This window comes from Pelodiscus sinensis, chromosome 17 (assembly GCF_049634645.1).
Source record: "Pelodiscus sinensis isolate JC-2024 chromosome 17, ASM4963464v1, whole genome shotgun sequence".
NCBI classification, from domain to species: Eukaryota; Metazoa; Chordata; order Testudines; family Trionychidae; genus Pelodiscus; species Pelodiscus sinensis.
In genome coordinates this window covers 884,586-903,074 of record NC_134727.1, presented here as the reverse complement: position 1 = coordinate 903,074, position 18,489 = coordinate 884,586, and the positions used below count along the sequence as shown (strand labels likewise).

The window sequence follows — 18,489 nt, the reverse complement described above, 5'->3', positions numbered from 1 at the left end:
GCAAATGAAGCCCGGGATTTGAATTTCCCGGGCTTCATTTGCATAAGCCGGGCGCCGCCATTTTTAAATCCCGACTCGTTTGAACCCCGTGCCGCGCGGCTACACGCGGCACGGGGTTCGAACGAGTCGGGATTTAAAAATGGCGGCGCCCGGCTTATGCAAATGAAGCCCGGGAAATTCAAATCCCGGGCTTCATTTGCAAGTGCGGTATGCCTACATTACCCTCCTAGTTCGAACTAGGAGGGTAGTGTAGACATACCCTCAGGGACTCAGCTGGGCTGGACCATTCTGCCTGGCCTTAGACAGGTAGCCATGTTAGTCTATAACTTTAAAAACAACAAGCAGTCCTATGGTATCTTAGAGGCTAACAAATATATTATGTCATGAGCTTTCATGGGTAAAACCTACTTCATCAGATGAGTAGGTAATAAATGGATGCATTTGATTGTATGATGGGGGACATGGTTCAGAACAAGGTTCAGAAGCCCTGGCAGTCCTTTCTGGTTTGGCTCTTATGTTCCTTATAGCTCATATTTCAGGGCTTCAGTTGGTTACCTACAGAGATCAGAAACAGATTTCACCCTTCCCTCATTGTATTGTAATTCCAATAATCCATGAGTGTGCAAATTCCAGTCTTCAGGATTAGTCCCTGGCAGACCAACACATCTATATTTATCTGTGGCACCATAGGTATTGGGTGATTGCATGCTCTTGTTGGCCGCGGATCACCATTCTCGGCCAATGGGAACGGCAAGAATACCTGTGATTGCCCAATACCTGCAGAGGCACAGGTAACTATAGCAGCAGCAACCCATCAGGAACTAACCTTAGTGGGCTGCTGTTTTTTATTGTCATCTCCTGCAATAACTACTCAGACACAGGGCTACATTAAAGATATTTTACTATGGCTGGCAGGAAAAGAAAAGGTTACAATTACTTTAAGTACAGAGGTTCAAGCAATTATAGTTCAAAGTATGCAACCATGGTTCCTGTTTGAGTACTTGGGAAAGTCCAACCAAAAATAAGGGATCTTCAGGCCTAAAGTTTGGGGTGCCATCTCCAATTCAGTCTTTATTGAAGTACATAAGCATCTTCAGGTCTGCCAGGTTCAATTTGTGTCTCTCATTGAGAGCCTTTCACTCTGGCTCCCTGCCTAGCCACTGCTGCTCCCTCATAAATCCCATACAAACTTGCACCCAGCTGTGACATTCTTCCACATGTGGCTCTATCCATGGGGCTTCTGTCCAGCTCCCTGTTGCCATGTAGCTTCCACTCCCCAAACAGAACCCAGCCATATTCTGTGTCAGGAATCAGGCATTTCTCCCTACCTGGGCCAGGGGAAAAAATGTGCAGTGAGGAAGATTGATGGATTTTGTAGTCCCCTACTTTGCAAATCTGTCATAGTATTCTGGTGGGTTGTGGTTGGGGTTTTTTGTTTGTTTGTTTGTTTTCTCTCCTTTGGCTGAAGCATGGGAGATGTCCATAGCTGGATATGGGACACCTGATGGTGTAAGGATGGTGCTTTAACATGGTCACCAAAGTATTCTATCACTTGCATGCTTGTTGACTGGTTCTTGCTCACATGCTTAGGGTCTAACTGATTGCCGTATTGCAATGAATTTTCTCCCAGAACAAATTGGGATGGTGAAGTGAAGAGGGTTTTTATTCTATCTATCTTTTTTGCAGCCTGGGGCCTGAGTTATGTGGCACGATCCATGGTTAAATATCACTTTATCATTTTCCTGCCATTGCAGGGGCCTCAAGCATTCGTGCACCTCAGTCCCTCCTATTTCTCTCCTGATGGCACACAACAATTCAATCTCCTTGAGGGCTCTGATACTTTAGTCTAATATCAATTGCTGGATTTAGTATGCAGGTGTTGGCTAGGCTGGTGCCTGTGATATACAAGAGGTCAACTTGGATGATCTGGGGATCCCTTTTGGCTTTAAAGTCCATGACTAATGAGAGACGGAAGAAAAGGCATGGGAAAGGAAGAGAAGTGATGCTATGGAGAAACATTAGAACTACTGTAATAGTGGCTGAAAAACCAGTCACACCATAAATCTTTGTGATATCTATAGTTTCAAAATAATTCCTCACAATTTTGTATCGCCTTTGGCATCTGGTACCAAGACTGTCACTAAGGATAGTGTTTGCTGTCAATTCCAGAAAAAAAAGGAAGTTTAATTTCAGGTTGAGCCAAAAATGAAAATTATCAACATTTTTAGTAACTTGATAAGTTGAAAATATTTTGAATTGAGTCAAAAAGTTTTATTCCATCTGACTCAATATTTGTTTAGATTTTGGGAATTTTCATGAAAGTAAAAGTGTTATAACTCCCCAGACTGGCTAGAGAAGATGGAGGTGCCCACCTTATTGGCTGTGTCTACACTGGCATGAATTTCCGGAACTGCTTAAAACGGAATACTATTCCGTTTTCAGTTTTTCTGGAAAAGGAGCATCTACATTGGCAGGCTGCTTTTCCGGAAAAGCCCTTTTTCCGGAAAAGCGTCTGTGGTCAATGTAGACGCGCTTTTCCGGAAAAGACTACTGGGCTGTCTACACTGGCCCTTTTCTGGAACAGTGTTCCGGAATAAGGACTTATGCCCGAGCAGGAGCAGAATAGTTTTTCCGGAATAGCGGCTGATTTTGTACAGTAGAGTGTCGTTGGGATTTTGTACAGTAGAGTGTCATAGAATCATAGAATCATAGAATAATAGGACTGGAAGGGACCTCGAGAGGTCATCGAGTCCAGCCCCCCGCCCTCAAGGCAGGACCAAGCTCCGTCTACACCATTCCTGACAGATGTCTATCCAACCTGTTCTTAAATATCTCCAGAGAGATATTTGTCGTCCGGAAATTCAAGGGCCAGTGTAGACAGCTCGCAGCTTATTCCGGAAAAGCGGCTGATTTTCCGGAATAAGTGGCCCAGTGTAGACACAGCCACTCTGTTTAGCCCAGGACATCTGTGTTCAATTCCCTATAGTGTCTAACTGACAGAAGGAATTTGACGTTGGGTCTGAAAGCATCCTGGCAATTGGGCTCTGGGATGTTCTGAGATGTATCTACATTGCAACCTGTTATTTTGAAATAATGATGAGCTGGAGGACTTCTTACTCTGACTCCTGTAGCCCTCATTTTGTGAGGAGTAAGGGAAGTCGAAGGAAAAATGTTCTTCCTTCGACTTCATGCTGCGTAGACAGAGCCAAAAGCTGAATTAAGCTATTTTAACGTAAGCTATGCAATTGACATAGCTCAAGTTGCATAGTTTAATTCGACTTTAGCCTTGCTGTGTAGACATGCCCTGAAATAATAAATGCTTTTGAACGCAGGGTAGTTTGATCACTCTTTTGGATCTTTGGTAAAAGCCACAAGTGTGTGGCGAGCCTTACTAGAGAATGATCTATCATTGATTATGAATCCACATTTATCTCCCAGCAGATCCACTCCTCCAGTAGCAGCTGTATTTCTCCAGCACTGTCATTTTCTGGGATCTAAAATTATTTATTTTGGTATTCTTGGGGGCCTTTGGTCTAGGGAGACAGACTAATTTGCTGCTTCTCCTATCATTGATATTAAGTCTGGTCCTAGGGTTCCTTGACACTCTATTATTATTTTTAATTAATTTAATTAATTAAAATGGTTAATTACCTGATGCTAATGGTTCTTACTACTGTGAATGATTCTGGGGCTTTGTAGCCAAGCATGCAAGTGATACATTAGGGCTGTGTCTACACTGGCATGAATTTCCGGAACTGCTTAAAACGGATTACTATTCCGTTTTCAGTTTTTCTGGAAAAGGAGCGTCTACATTGGCAGGCTGCTTTTCCGGAAAAGCCCTTTTTCCAGAAAAGCGTCTATGGCCAATGTAGACGTGCTTTTCCGGAAAAGAGCCCCGATCGCCATTTTCGCGATCGGGGCTTTTTTCCGGAAAAGACTACTGGGCTGTCTACATTGGCCCTTTTCCGGAACAGTGTTCTGGAATAAGGACTTATGCCCGAGCGGGAGCAGAATAGTTTTTCCGGAATAGCGGCTGATTTTGTACAATAGAGCGTCGTTGCTTTTCCGGAAATTCAAGGGCCAGTGTAGACAGCTCGCAGTTTATTCCGGAAAAGCGGCTGATTTTCCGGAATAAGTGGCCCAGTGTAGACACAGCCTTGGGCTCTGGAAACACCGTACATTCAGAGAGCAGCAGCTGTTTGATAAGTAACACTCTTTTCGTCATCTTTAATAGTTTACAGGTACTTAGAAGTGACACATCTTGATTTTCAGCAGCTGCAGCAGTCATCCACCATTGGGGAGAGGAACAAACAGCAGGAATATCCCCGCAGAGAAGGATAAATTAGATTCTCCCATTTCTTCAGTCTGGGGTTGGTTGTATTTAATTTAATTTTCACACAGATAATAAACAATGTCTTGATTCTAGTTATAGAAATGTAGCCGTGTTAGTCTGGTGTAGCTGAAGCAAAATATAGGACTATGTAGCACTTTAAAGACTAACAAGATGGTTTATTAGATGATGAGCTTTCGTGGGCCAGACCCACTTCCTCAGATCAAATAGTCATTGATTCTAGTTGACAGTGATATCATGGCCTCTTTCCTGTGCCCTTCTGTTTGGATAGGTGTCTTAGAACTAAATGCCTTTCCTATGATGCCATCAGTACTTATGGCCTGATCTGTGGGCCTGAAGTGCCAAATGGTACTAATTAGCCATGTGCCTGAGTAGGAAAGCAGAACCACCTTGCAAAGAGGGAGTCTGGAGACAAAGGGTGCATCTACACTGCATCCTTAGCTCGAAATAAGCTACGCAATTTGAGCTATGCAAATTGCATAGCTAATTTCGAGTGTATTTCAAAATAGCTTATTTTGTAATGTGGTGCTGTCTACACATTGCCAAATTTCAAAATAAACTGCTATTCTGAAATGTCCCTTAATCCTTGTGGAATGAGGTTTACAGGGACATCAGAATAAACCACCCGATATTTCAAAATCTGTTTTGAAATAACAGGCTGCTTCAATAGATGTGGAATTGCTATTTCGGGATACTTCTGGTATCCCAAAATAGCTTGGCAGTATAGATGTACCCAAAGGCTTTGTCTACACTGGCAATTGAGCGACAAAGCTTTTGTCATTCACATGCTTAACTCCTTGCTGCCCCCAACAACAAAAGCTTTGCCACTGGCAAGTACTACTGTAAATAGTGCTTTGTAGGCAGGAATGCTCTTCTGATGACAAAGCAGATACCACTGGTAAGAGGTGGAATTTTTTTTAATGGCAAAAGCGCTGACAAAAAGTGTTTACTCTGCCTGACTTTTAGGGACAAGGCTATGTTGACACCGCTGTGTCGCTAAGTGCTGTTTAGTGTAAACATACCCCAATTGTTCTTCAAGATGCACTGTCATTCCCTGAGCAGGATGGCGTACCATGCCTTCTCCATGAGCCAGTGCAAAGGAGAAGCAGGGTCTTCCTTTGGGATGCTCAGAGCAGCATTTCCTCCTGGGAGAATTCTGTGCCAATAAAAATTCTGCACACACTTTTTTAAAAATTCTGTAAAACTCTGCCTATATTATTATTTCTAAATAATACTATATATACACACCATTTTTCAATTATTTTGGTAATGTATTTCAAAATATCTGTCAGCAAATATTCTGTAAAAATACAGATACATAAAACATTTCCTTCAAGAGTAGAGAATTAAAGAAACCCCATATAACAATCCACTCCTTGTTTCTCTGCAACCTTCCTCCAACAGAGATTCAAATGTCCCTCCCCCCAGCTGAATGGCAGAGTGCCCACAGCTATGTTTTTTGTTTCTGTCAGTGGTGCACATTCACACATGGTTTGGTGCACATAAAATTATTCCACACATTGATGGAAAAGATGAGAGGAAACATTGCCCCTTAGCCCAGACACCTACATTTCTTTCCCCAGAGCCCAACCATAGATGCCCACAACCCACACATCCACACTCCCTAACCCTCCCCCCTCCTCCAGAGGCTAGGGATACAAAGGGAAAAACAATCTCATGCTCGGTCCCAGGTTTGTGTGACATTTCATGCACACAGCTTACTTCCTTGGGAGTGTGCTAAGAACTACAGCTGCTGGGAATCCTCCAGCTCCCTCCCTTCCCCCGGCAGTGTCTTCTAGTTGCAAGTTGGGTTCTTTCAGGTCCAGCGGCCCCTAGTAGTGGCCAGCAGCTCTGCAGCCCAGTTCTCTGCAGGGGGAAAAGGAAATTCTGCATTCACAATGTTAATTTCTGTGAAAATTCTGCATGTGCAGTGGCACAGAATTCCCCCAGGAGTAATCTCTGGTGTCTTTTCAGTGCGTTGTCTGTATAAGGACTCACAGCACTTTGGGCTAGCAGTCTTCAAGGTGGTTCCTCTTGACTTGAGACTGCTCCCCCCACCAACCTTAACAGTCTTAATGCCAGTTTTTGTATGGAAACGTCTCCTCTCTCCAAACTGGAATTCCCTTCCGTCCACATGCATATGCTAAGTCACACATACACACACATGCCTAAACTGCCTTACATTTCCTCTCCAGAATTAAAGGAAGGAGGCCCTCCCCAAACAACATGAGCATTGGGAGCAGGCCTGTGATCTGGAGCACATGCTGCCCTGTTGTTATTGTGCAACTGCAGGAGCAGCTAGGGACAAGGTGCTGGACTGACTATTGGGGTATGTCTAAACTACATGGCTCCGTCGACGGAGCCATGTAGATTTGTTTGTTTGGCAAAGGGAAATGAAGCCGCGATTTAAATAATCGCGGCTTCATTTAAATTTACATGGCTGCCGCGCTGAGCCGACAAACAGCGGCTCAGCGCGCTAGTCTAGACGCTCCACTGTCGATATGAAAGCCCTTTATCGACCTCCCCGGTAAACCTCAACCTACGAGGCATAACCGGGAGGTCGATAAAGGGCTTTCAGGTCGGCACGGGAGCGTCCAGACTAGCACGCTGAGCTGACAAACAGCTGATCAGCTGTTTGTCAGCTCAGCGCGGCAGCCATGTAAATTTAAATGAAGCCGCGATTATTTAAATCGCGGCTTCATTTCTCTTTGCCTACAACCCTCATCTACATGGCTCCATCGATTGAGCCATGTAGTTTAGACACAGCCTTTGTGTCCTGAGGGGCTGGAAGCTGAGAGAAGTTGGAGGCAGTTGGTGTGAGCAGGTCAGCTAAATACTGAGACCCACATAATGCCTCCTCAGGCCTCTTCCTCTGGTGATGTCTCCAATGCCCAAGTTGTATGATGCTTTCAGATCTCTCTGCTGGTGCATCTTCCCACTTTCCCCTCCCAACCTGTGTGCACGAGGACACTGTTAATCAGTGAGTGTGAATTATGCTGGTGGAGGCTGGAGCATGCAGCCTGATCCCGACTGCAGAGTAGAGAGAATGAGTGAGCCACAGCAGATGTCTGTACACTGTAGTTTAGAGCCAGTCTCCCAGCTTTGGTTAGACAGACTTGTGCAAGAAGAGTTCAAGCTAGCATACTCAAAATAGCAATAAGGATATTTCAGCTCGGGGTGGAGCATGAGATCTCAAGCTCATTCAGCACCCCAGCTGAATGCTCACACTTCTGCCTGAGCCACAACTTCCACATTGCTTTTTTTAGCCCTGTTGTGTGAGTTTTTCTACCGAGGCTGGGGGGCTCACATACCACTGCAATGTAAAGTGATACAGAGGGGCCTGGGCCCTGAAGGACTAACCCTCAAGCTGTGGTTGTCTCCTTTCTCCCTGTCTTCTCTGCTCAGGAATAGGGTGCTTCCCCAGAGAGGAGCTTCAGCAGCAGCAGTAAGATCTGTGTATTTTCTCAGCTCCAATGACTCTATCTTCAGATAAAGGACTTTGTTTATCTTATAAATATTTAAATAAAAAGATATGTGTAGGGTAACTGCTGGACTCAGTCTTCTCCCCTTTAAAGGTCTGTGTGTTGTCATAGGAAGGCAAAAACATGGCTAGACTCCCATCTGCACAGGAAATTACAGTGCTGACCAGAGAAGATCACCATGAAGCAGAAGATTTTGAGATGACCCTAGCAGAGCTTCATGCCCTGATGGAGCTACGATCTGTGGATGCTCTGAAAAAAATAAAAGAAAGTTATGGAGATGTCTTTGGACTCTGCACACGGCTCAAAACATCACCCCAAAAAGGGATAAGGGGGGACCCATTAGATGTAGCCAGAAGGCAAGAAGTTTTTGGGAAGAATTTTATACCCCCTAAAAAACCTAAACCATTCCTTCAGCTGATATGGGAGGCATTACAAGATATAACATTAATTATATTGGAAATTGCAGCCATTGTATCACTAGGACTTTCTTTTTATAGACCTTCACAAGGACAAAATACAGTGTGTGTAGACAGCCATGCTGCTACTGAAGAGGGTGAAAGTCAGATGGCTTGGATTGAAGGAACTGCAATTCTTTTCTCAGTAGCTTGTGTAGTATTAGTAACAGCTTTCAATGACTGGAGTAAGGAGAAACAATTTAGGGGGTTACAGCAACATATTGAAAAAGAACAGAAGTTTGCTGTCATCAGAGATGGTCAAGTCATACAGATACCCATTGCTGACATAGTAGTGGGGGATATTGTGTATGTCAAATATGGGGACCTTTTACCAGCTGATGGTGTGCTTCTCCACGGGAATGACCTCAAAATGGATGAGAGTTCACTCACAGGAGAATCTGATCATGTTAAGAAGACTTTGAGTGGAGATCCTATACTACTTTCTGGTACTCATGTAATGGAAGGCTCTGGAAGAGTGGTAATTACTGCAGTGGGTATAAACTCACAGACAGGAATTATCCTCACTTTACTTGGGGTGGGAGGAGAATTAGAGAAGGAGAATGTGAAAAAGAAAAAGAAAAAACAAGATGGCACTGTTGAGAACAGCAACAAAGCAAAAGCTCAGGATTATGCAGCCAGAGAAATGCTGTTTGGAACTAGTGAAGAAAGCACTAATGGAGAAGAGATGGCCAACAGGCAATCACATTTACCAAAAAAAGAAAAATCAGTTCTACAAGGGAAACTTACCAGATTAGCAGTTCAGATTGGCAAAGCAGGGTTGGCAATGTCAACAATCACAGTGGTTGTCCTTGTAGTTTATTTTTTAATTAAAACATTATTAATTCAGAAGCATACTTGGACTGCTCAGTGTACCCCAATTTATATAAAATATTTTGTGAAGTTCTTCATTATTGGAGTTACGGTATTGGTGGTGGCCGTGCCAGAGGGTCTCCCACTTGCTGTCACTATCTCACTCGCCTACTCTGTAAAAGAAATGATGAAAGATAATAACCTAGTACGGCATTTGGATGCTTGTGAAACAATGGGCAATGCAACAACCATTTGCTCAGATAAAACAGGAACATTAACCATGAACAGAATGACTGTCGTCCAGGCTTTCATCGGAGAAAGGCATCATAAAATTATTCCTGCACCTGAATCAATTCCTCAGACTACTCTGAACTATCTTTTAACAGGTATTTCTGTGAATTGTGCGTATACTTCCAAAATATTGGCTCCTGAAAAAGAAAATGGCTTACCACGTCAGGTTGGCAATAAAACTGAATGTGCCTTGCTGGGATTTCTCCTGAATTTAAAACAGGATTATCAGGCTGTACGAAATCAAATACCAGAAGAAAAGTTGTATAAAGTATATACCTTCAACTCTGATAGAAAGTCCATGAGTACAGTATTAAAAAAAGTTGATGGTAGTTACCAGATGTTCACCAAGGGTGCTTCTGAGATAGTGCTTAAAAAATGCAACAAAATCTTGAATGCTGTCGGTGAACCTAAACCATTCAACTCAAAGGACAATACTAATATTTTAAAAACTGTGGTTGATCCTATGGCTTCTGATGGACTCAGAACCATATGTCTAGCAGTCAAAGATTTCCCAGCTGGGCAGCCTGAACCAGAATGGGATAATGAAAACAATATTATAATGGAACTCACATGTATTGCAGTTGTTGGCATTGAAGATCCATTGAGGCCTGAGGTTCCAGATGCAATAACAAAATGCCAGAATGCTGGCATCACAGTGCGTATGGTTACTGGTGACAACATTAATACTGCACGCGCAATTGCTTTGAAATGTGGTATTCTGCATCCTGGGGAGACCTTCCTTTGCTTAGAGGGAAAAGAGTTCAACAGACTTATACGTAACGAAAAAGGAGAGATTAAGCAAGAGCTGCTAGACAAGATTTGGCCAAAACTTCGGGTGCTTGCAAGATCCTCCCCCTCTGATAAACACACATTGGTGAAAGGTATAATTAACAGTACCCTTTCAGAACAGAGACAAGTTGTAGCAGTAACTGGTGATGGTACTAATGATGCACCAGCATTGAAGGAAGCAGATGTCGGTTTTGCTATGGGCATTGCTGGAACAGATGTGGCTAAAGAAGCATCAGATATTATTCTCACAGATGACAACTTCACAAGCACCGTTAAAGCAGTTATGTGGGGCAGAAATGTATATGACAGTATCTCCAAATTCCTGCAGTTCCAGCTTACAGTCAATGTAGTAGCAGTAATTGTTGCATTCACAGGAGCATGTATTACACAAGATTCACCACTAAAAACTGTGCAGATGCTGTGGGTGAATCTCATCATGGACACATTTGCATCTCTTGCTTTAGCTACAGAAAAACCAACTGAGTCTCTCTTGCTACGGAAGCCTTATGGAAGAAATAAAGCCCTAATCTCCCGCACAATGATGAAAAACATTTTAGGTCAGGCATTCTATCAGCTTATAGTCATTTTTACACTTGTTTTTACTGGTGAAAAACTTTTTGATATTGACAGTGGAAGAAATGCTCCTCTGCATTCCCCTCCCTCCACGCATTACACAATTGTATTCAATAGTTTTGTGTTAATGCAGATCTGTAATGAAATCAATGCCCGAAAGGTTCATGGTGAAAGGAATGTCTTTGAAGGAATATTCAGTAATACAATCTTTTGTGCTATCACTGCTGGTACATTAATTGTACAAATACTTATAGTAGAAGTTGGTGGGAAGCTCTTTAGTTGTACTGAGCTTACAGTAGAACAGTGGCTATGGTCACTTTTCCTAGGCATAGGAACGTTGCTGTGGGGACAGCTGATAACAACAATTCCAAATAGCTATTTGACGTTCTTGACAGAATTTGGTCATGGACCGCCAAAGGAAGAAATCCTTGAGGAAGAACGAGCTGAAGATGCAGGAGAGATTGACCATGCTGAAAGAGAATTGCTTCGTGGTCAGATCTTATGGTTTAGGGGAATGTACAGAATTCAAGCTCAGAGCCGAGTGGTGAAAGCCTTTCGTACTTCCTTTTACGAAGAGTTAGAAAAACCAGAAACACAAAGCTCAGTTCGCAGCTTAAGAGAATCTAAGCAATGAATTTTAAATCTTACTTTCTCATTATTGAAATACCACTCAAAAATAATATTGGGCTAAATTTACTGCATTAAGAAACGAATAGAATTCTTTCACACAGAGTGTTAAAACGACAATCATTTTGTCTTAAACTGCAAAAGAAGGCACACTGGTGTGAATGAAGATTTCTTGATTAAAGAGTTTTCTGAAAGATTTGAGGATTTCTTTTTTGGAGAATGGGGAAATTAATTCATATAGACAAACAAAACAGTAAGTCAGCATAAAAAGGCTGATCTAAACTTTATTAAAAAACGGGTCATATGAATAGTGCTTATGATTAGCTTGAGTCTTTAATTTGGCTTTTTTGAGGGAAAGAGGTGAGGATGCCTTCAATCTATTAACTCTAATTTCTCATGTCAGCTGCAAAAATGACTAGTTTATTTGATAAAAGACAAAGATTTTTTACAAAGTTCCAAGATTCTTTTAATTTTAATCCTGTTTATGGAAGGCAAACTTCTTTCTATGCAAGTCAAAGAAAACCGTTATTTAGGTAATGCTGTATCTTCTGGAGAAGAGGGTTCTGTTGAAACAAAACTCAATTCTGTTTTCAGTGTACATGACACATTCAGGAGATAAATTGCTAGAGCTAATGCTTCAGTATGGGCAATTGTGCTTTGTGAACTCAAGAGCAGTGGTGAGTGGGGCTGGACACTTTACAAGAACCTAAGGGAGTTTGCTACACAACACTTATTGAAATGGAGTGGGAGATGCTTGCCTGGCTCCTTTACCTTGATCTAATGAATAATCTAGAATCTCTGTTCTAATTAATGTTTGTAGTACTGAAAGGAAGCCAGTCACATCTTTGTAAAAGAGCCAGCAGCTTTAGAAATCTGAGCTGACTAACCTAGGCAAGAGGGGCATTGGCCATATTTGTAAATTTGATGGAATATTTCCTTCAGGAAAGAAGCCTTTCTTTAGATCATCAGCTCTACCCAATGCCCTTGTAAGTTATATTGCAACTTGACGTCTGAAGGATGGGACTCAGGAATGGCCTTTCTATATTAATGTATTGTTTTCTAAAGTGTTTAGTCACAATCCATATTCCATAGAATATTCAGTATCAAAACACTTTAGGGAACATTGTTTATTGTGAAAAACTAAAGCCCAGCCTAAGCAAGCCCAGTGACTCTGGGCTCTATGCAGTTTGACAGCTTGGTTACCCCCTTAGCAAGCTTGGGTCAAGTCCAGCTCAAGGTTCATGGGACGCTGACCTTTTCTAGGCCAGCGGTGTTCCCTGTTGATGGGACATCATTGGTAGAAGGAAAGGTGCTCTGGGGCACCATGCAAGATAGAAAGCAGCAACTCCAGACTTCCACAGGACGTGAAACACAAGGTGCCACATGCCCCTCTTGCTCTTTTCCTTGAGGCATTCAGCACAAAACATAGTACTAACACTTGAACTTTGAAATGCCTTCACTGCACAGCATGAATAGATCTGAGTACACTGTTGTTCAGTCCTGAAAACTGTATAAAATAACTTTTTGTTCAGAATTCAGTAGAATATTGCTTGAAATGTTTTTAATCTAACATAAAATATGCTAAATCAAAATTGATCAGTACATTTGTCATTTTTGTCTTAACATATTAACTCATTGCTGTCCTGGGGCCTCATCCAGTTCTCCTTTAACTCAATGGAATATTTACCAGGGACTCCAGTTGCCTAGGATCAGGCCCTTGACTAATTGTGAATGGGACCGTGTTCTTCTTAAATCTAAGTATTTAAAAAACCTCCCTCCAACAGAAGGTTTGTGTGTACCAGGAGGAGTGTTGCAATAGGTGCAGTTGGTATGTTTTCATTTTGTTTGCCATAGTTGTTTATTATGAATATTTCTTCTTATTAAATAAAAATAATTTTGTAAAAAGTTCTCTTCTCCCATCTTACTTGATCAAGATAGAGGCCAGACTCTGGGAGATTATTCGCTGGAAAGTACCTGAAGGAGTAGGTTGGCTCCTTTGGCTGCACATAGCAGAAAGTTAGGGGAACATCTCCAAAAAGTCCTGTGCACTTTCAGAGGATGAATGGCAGGGGCAAGGGCAAGGCCAGGGCAAAGGCAATGGCTGCTCATATCTCATTTTCAAAAGCCCCAAAAGGCACCCACCTCTCTCTGCAGGTTCAGGTTCTCTAGGGGCTTGTTTATGCTTACAGCATCCTCCTGTTATAGCATTTCAGGAAAATCTACACTTAAAACACTTAAAGCATCCTCACAGCTGCACTTCTGTAGCACTTTAATGAAGACACTCTATGGGATGGGAGAGAACTTTTCCATCAGTGTAGTTAACCCATCTCCCAGAGACACAGAGGATTAGCTCAATATAATTACATCACTCAGGGGTATGGATTTTTCACCACCTCTGAGCTACATCGTTATACTGATACAGGTCCATAGTTTAGACCAGATCTGAAGATATTGCCTATGCTGACAGGAGAGCTTCTCACGTCAGGTGAGAAGTACGTCATCTCCCTGAGAGGCAGTAGCTAAGTTAATGAGAGAAGCTCTCCTGTCAACATAGCACTGTCTACACTGGGGGTTAGCATGTTCCAAGAACCTGAGCGATGTAGTTTTACCAATATAAGTTTGTAATGTAGACCAAGGCACCCATTGTCTCTCAGAGCTGAAGCTCACTGCCTGCGACGATAGTGTGTGTTAGAGACAGCAAGATTGAGTGACCAATCTAAGGGTATGTCTACACTACCACCCTAGTTCGAACTAGGGTGGTAATGTAGTCAACCGGAGTTGCAAATGAAGCCCGGGATTTGAATTTCCTGGGCTTCATTTGCATGTTGCCGGGCGCCGCCATTTTTAAATGTCCGCTAGTTCGGACTCCGTGCCCCGCGGCTACACACGGCACGAACTAGGTAGTTCGGACTAGGCTTTCTATTCCGAACTACCGTTACTCCTCATGGAACGAAGCCTAGTCCGAACTACCTAGTTCGTGCCGCGTGTAGCCGCGGGGCACGGAGTCCGAACTAGCGGACATTTAAAAATGGCGGTGCCTGGCAACATGCAAATGAAGCCCGGGAAATTCAAATCCCGGGCTTCATTTGCAACTCTGGTTGACTACATTACCATCCTAGTTCGAACTAGGGTGGTAGTGTAGACATACCCTAATTGCACAGGCCAAGGAGAGAGAGAGGAGGAAAACTAGGCATGTATTTGCGGGAGGCCGGGGGAGGGGATAAAGTGTATTTTTAGATGGGATGAACCTTGTCAGACTGAGGGTATTACACCTGTCATACTGCTTCCAGCCATAATTTTGTCCTATACAAAGAGGCAGGAGAAGGAGGACCAAACTGGCACTGACCCAGAGCACGAAGAAGAGGAAAACACAATTCTATTCTGTTAATAGGGAGTCTGAGTATGCCAGGGCCTTCCTTGATCTCCCAGAAGCACAGGTCGTGCAGTGGTATTTACTCACCTCTGAACTTGCGATGCAGCTGTAGAATGAGCTGAGTAAGAACTAAGGGTAGGTCTACACTGAATGTTTATTCAAAATAGCTATTTCAGAACAGGCATTATTCCTCGTAGAATGAGGTTTACAGATTTTGCAATAAGCCATCCGTTATTTCAAAATAACACTCACATTGTTATTTCAAAATAACGCTAGTTATCTCGAAATAACGGAGTGGTGTAGATGCACCCCAAGAGAGAGCCACAAAAGAGACTCATGTTCTTTGTGCCTCTAGCAAAGTCACTACCATCGGGGGCCACAGACATTGCACAGTCTCAGGGAATCTCTTCAGGCCCTCTCCGAAAGAGCACCAGATCACATCAGCTTCCTATGGCAAGAGCCACTCAGCTGTTGACTATGTATGAGTTCTCTTCAGTTCTGGGTTATGGAGCCACAGGCTGAACAGGGAAGGCCTTAGAAATGGATCAATCTGCAGTCTGTGAAAAAATTCTGAGTGACTATCACATCCTTGTTTGGTCGTCAATAATTCAGACCTCCCAGGGTGAAGTGAAAGTGGGTAGGCAGAAATGTATTCTTAGTGGGTTAGTCCTAGACACTGCTGAAGTGCATACTCATGCTGTCTGGAGTCACTCATGACTGTAAGAACCTACCTCAGGGCAGATACCCTACACTGGCAGTGTTTTCTATAATTAAATTTTACCAAACCAGTAATAAATGTGAACACTGTGCCAGTCTGACCATTGAGTCACTGATAGTCCCCCTTAGACTCTCCAGTCTATCACGCCATCCAGACAAACTGGACCTTGTGATCAAAAGGCCACTTTTGCCAAAAAGTAAGTATCATGTTATTCTCACACTCAAAAGACCGGCCACTTACCTCAGAGCAATTGGTGCCATAGATCTTATGACAAAGACAACTCTGGCAGCTATTTTTTTTTTAGTAAACTAACTGAAGGTTTATTAATAGAGCCCTACTAAATTCATAGTGACAAAAAAGAGTCACAGACTGTGATATCTGGTGTCGCCTCCTTCTCCCCCCCCCATAACATCTGGTCTTTTGTGTGCTTTTACTCTATACCAGTGGTCATCAACCCATCCATCGTGATCTACTGGTAGATCCTGCCTCTGCCAGTGGATCATGACCCTCAGGTAGGCTGTCTCTGCCCGTCTGGCCTCCACTCTGCTCCTGGAAGCAGTCAGCTGGCTTACCACAGGCAGTCACTGCAGCGCTTGGAAGGATGGGGGAGACAGACAGTTCCATGCTGCCTCAGACTTCAGCACTGTCAAAGCAGGTTCCATTGGCTGGAAACCAGAAATCACAACAGGTTGCAAGGCATAGACAAATGTAGGGACCCAAAAGCAATGGGAAAAAACAGTTATGGAGCAGAATTGGTGGTGGGTCAGGATGCTGGGGAAAGGGATGTGATGTGAAAAAGGGCAGCAGCCAGGATATATCTGATGCTAGGCTTGAGCAGCAAGCACAGGACAAAGGCATAGCAGCATTAGGGGAACAGCAGAAATGGGCAGGCTGGGCAGAGGCAGGTATCAGGCATCTGATTGCTGAGACTTGGGTGTGTTTAGGAGAGGGCAGGATATGAGACAAACTAGCATGGGGCAGCATGTGGGATGGACAGGCAGGGCCGGTCTACAACATTTTGGCACCCGAGGTGGGGAGCTCAAATTACACCCCCATGCCACCTTTTCTCCTGCCTCCCTGTTATGTCTCTTGTGCCGTCCTTCCTCCAGTACCGCACTCCACCATCTCTGTGCATCTAGAGCAGAGAGAATTCATATGCACCAGCAGCAGACACAATTTTCTGGGTCCTAGTGCCCCCCCCCCCCCGTCTGGCATCTGAGGCGCTTGCCTTAGTTCGCCTCATTGTAAGGCCAGCCCTTTGGACAGGATTTTTGTTCAGTGTGTGCATGTAGGAAGATCATATGGGATGAGAAGGCTGAATGGTGTCCAAGGGCAGGGAGTGTGGAAAAAGCAAATAATGTGATGGGACTCCATGAGTGGTAAGGTAGGGACAGCTGTGAGTGAGGCTTGCGCTCCCCAAGTGACTGCCCTAGTCTCTAGTCCACTCCACAACCCACCCACCTCCCTACCTTCAGCAGGTCCCTTATCCTGCTTTCCTAAGCAGGATAAGGGATGCCCTGAAGGTAGGAAGGTGGGTTCTGGAGTGGCCTAGGGGATTTTCCTGGGGAGGGCAGGATAGTGGGCTCAAGTCCCACCCACCCTGGGAGCAGATGGAGAGCTAGAGCAGTGCAGCACATGGGGCAGTCTGGATCTGATGAAGGATAGCTTGGTGTGGTGAGGAGGTGCCTTTGGGCACAGGATGTGGATTGGGTGGCATGGTAGGGGCCAGGCAGAGTCTGGCTGCTGCTGGAGGTGGCAATGCAAAGAGAGCCAGGTGTCAGAATAAGGGCAGATTTGAGTGATAAGGCCCATGGCTGGTTCAGTGCAGGGGTTTGGAAATTTATGGGGCAGTGAGGTAGGGAAGAGTCCATTGTTATTTCTATATCTCTTGCCTGGCACTCTGTCAGGGACACCATGGGAGCTCAGCCGCTGAGCCCTCTGCCCATGCTCTCTTTCATGCATGTTAAAAACTGCAATCTCTGTGAATGCTCAGCTGCATAGAATTAATCAGGAGCCTATGTGGCCAAAGGTCAGGGACCAAGTCACAGCTAATGAACTGGGATATACATCAAGCTGCAGGGGTTGGGCATGGGGAGCTGAGTCTGTGGGTGAAGTGTAGTGTAGTGTCAGGAGGTGGCTAGAAAGAGAGAGAACACAAGCCTGCCTATAGTCTGGGGGTTAGAGCACTCACCCAGTGACCTTGCCCCCTGACTCTTTCTACAGTACAGTAGACAGCCTCATCTCAGACTGTCTTGCAGCCCAGTGTTTTGAGCTGTCACCTGGGAGGTGCCAGGCCCCTAGTCAGATCCCTTCTTGCCCTCAGGAGGATGAAGCCTTTAAAGCGGGCCCTTAGGCAAGTACTCTAGCCACGAGGCTAAAGTTAGGACAGAAGCCCTTCTCTCTCTCTCCCAGCCGCTTGCTGAAACGCCGTATACTATCGCACCTATCTCCAACAAAGGTTCCTGGCTGTGAATTGAAGAGATAGGCACCTACTGGCAGAGTGCACTTTTGTCACCTTGCAACATGAGAAGGGCAGAGCTTTTGCTGGTGTGAGGGGGTTCGCACTCACCACCGTATCCCCCTGCCGTCTGTCTTCCGGAATTGGCTCCCTTGGCAGGTGGGGTGCCTTCTCTGGGGTGGCGTCTCCCTTCTTTACTCCCGGCTGCGGCGTCCTCTTCACCACACTGCCCTCCGGCAGTGCCCAAGTCTGTCTCTGAGCCCCCCTTCCGGGGGTTGATGTTCTTTCAAGCCCTGCAGTCTGAGGATTTGCTGGCCAGAGCTCCCCTAGCCCTGCCTGGCCTCCCCAGCCCTGCCCTAGCTCCAGGGAGCCTCCTCCTCCCTCAGCAGCCAGGTTCTCACTGCTCCCCTCCACAGCAGCAGCCCATTCTCTATTATGGCGCCCAGCTGGGCCCTAATGGGCTAGTACAGCCTCAGCTGGGCTAAACTCCCCGGCCCTGGTTCAGGCCGGGGTCTGCCCTTAAAGGGCCAGTGCAGGGCAAGCGCCCTGTCACAGCTGGCAT

At 44.6% G+C, this 18,489-nt stretch overlaps 1 pseudogene; it reads left to right on the top strand.

Annotated features, from left to right (window-relative positions):
• The first annotated feature begins 4,241 nt into the window (after window positions 1-4,241).
• Window positions 4,242-13,194, top strand: LOC102450406 (plasma membrane calcium-transporting ATPase 1 pseudogene; annotated as a pseudogene).
• The last annotated feature ends 5,295 nt before the right edge of the window (window positions 13,195-18,489 follow it).